The sequence below is a fragment of the Triticum aestivum genome, chromosome 1A (genome assembly GCF_018294505.1).
Source record: "Triticum aestivum cultivar Chinese Spring chromosome 1A, IWGSC CS RefSeq v2.1, whole genome shotgun sequence".
NCBI classification, from domain to species: domain Eukaryota; kingdom Viridiplantae; phylum Streptophyta; class Magnoliopsida; order Poales; family Poaceae; genus Triticum; species Triticum aestivum.
Genome location: NC_057794.1, coordinates 450,424,526 through 450,426,333, shown reverse-complemented (window position 1 = coordinate 450,426,333; position 1,808 = coordinate 450,424,526).

Here is a 1,808-nt window from a genome sequence, read left to right as displayed (position 1 = left end):
AAAAAAAAACCTGCACATTAAAAACAGATAAATGGGCCAGCCCAGTTAACGCGGCTGCAGGCGCGGGTTAGAAAAATTGCCATTAACCGGCGCTGCAGCGCCGAATAGGGTTTGCCGATAAGGGATGTCATTTTTTTTAACACAATAAGGAATGCCATTACTTTTTCTAGGACGTTCCACTCCCTAATCCATCCAGCCCAAGCAACACCGAGCATGTTTGTCTTTTGAGCCGGTGCGTGTCCAATATGGAGCGGGCTGTTTTTAGAAACAGAAGAAAAAAAACCTACACACTAGAACAGATAAATGGGCCAGATCACAGTTATTGCGGCTGCAGGAGCTGGTTAGGAATGTTGCCTTTAACCGGTGCCTGCAACGCCGAATAGGGTTTGCCCGAAATCATTAATTAAGGAGTATTCGTTGCAAAGATCTCGCCAATTTTCCTAGTTGTAACAAGTGGTGCACATGCAGCGCGCCACTTGTCGCAACCTAGGAGTTTTCCCTTTTTTCGTAGATCCGTTTATTCAAAACGTTTTATCTCTGAAACCGTGCGTCCAAATCTCGAACCGCTTTTACTATTGAATTATTCGCGTCGAGATTTTCAAAACTAAATTCCATGTTGATAGGTTTTGATGAATTTTTTTAACGAAAAAAGCGGATGAAAAAAATCAAACGAAAAAACCAAGCCGGGAGCACGGGTTTTTTCCCTTTTCGAAAAAGGCACGCCCGTGCCTCTCGTAAAAGTAAAACTGCGACTCTCGTGGAAAAAAAGAAAACACGTTTTTTTCCGTTTCTGAGGAGGCATGGCCGCGACTCTCGTGAAAGCACAACCATAACTCTTGCGGAAGCAAAACCGTGACTCTCGCGAAAGGAAAAAATATATTAAAAAACACGTTTTTTTCCTTTTCGAGAGGCACAGCCGTGACTCTCGCGAAAGCAGAACCGTGACTCTCGCAAAAGAAAAAAAAAATAGAAAACGTGTTTTTTTTCGTTTCCGAGAGACACGGCCGTGACTCTCGCGAAAGCACACCCGTGCCTCTCGAGGAAGCAAAACTGCGACTCTCGCGAAAGAAAAAAAAATAGAAAATGTGTTTTTTTCGTTTTTGAGAGGCACGGCCGTGACTCTTGCAAAAGCAAAATCGTGCCTCTCGCGGAAGCAAAATCGTGACTCTCATGAAAGGAAAAAAAAAGAAAACGCGTTTTTTCGCGCAATTTTTTTTATTGAAAAGCTAAGAAAGACCGGTGAAAAACCAAAACGTCGAAAAACCCCAAAAAACCGTTTAAAAGGCCAAAAACGCGTGCGGAAAAATAGAAAAAACAAAATCCGAAGGGAGCGCCCAGAGTGCGACATGTGACGAATGGCTGAGAGCGCGCCAAGTGGCGTTGATCGTTGCGAGGCTCCGGAAGGAGTGCTCGTTAACTAGTTGGTCCCGGGTTTGCCGATAAGGAATATCATTACTTTTTCAAGGACGTTCCACTCCCTAATCCATCCAGCCCAAGCAACATCGAGCCTGTTTGTCTTTTGGGCCGGTGCGTGTCCAATATGGAGCGGGCTGGACCCGATCCTTCCACCACAAAAAAAACATTTTCCTTCTCGCCAATTTTTTTTCTTCACCCACCCGAGGACCCGAGATCTACGGCTCTGGACGCTGCTGTGGCAGGCGCGGGAGGAGACGCATGCGTCTTCCCAGCCCCACCCACAATCACACGGCCACACGCGAAACAAACGAGACCAGACCGAACCAACCCAACCCAAAAGCACAGCCAGGCGACGCAAGCCAGCCGCAAGCCCCCACCCGATCGATCCCCCC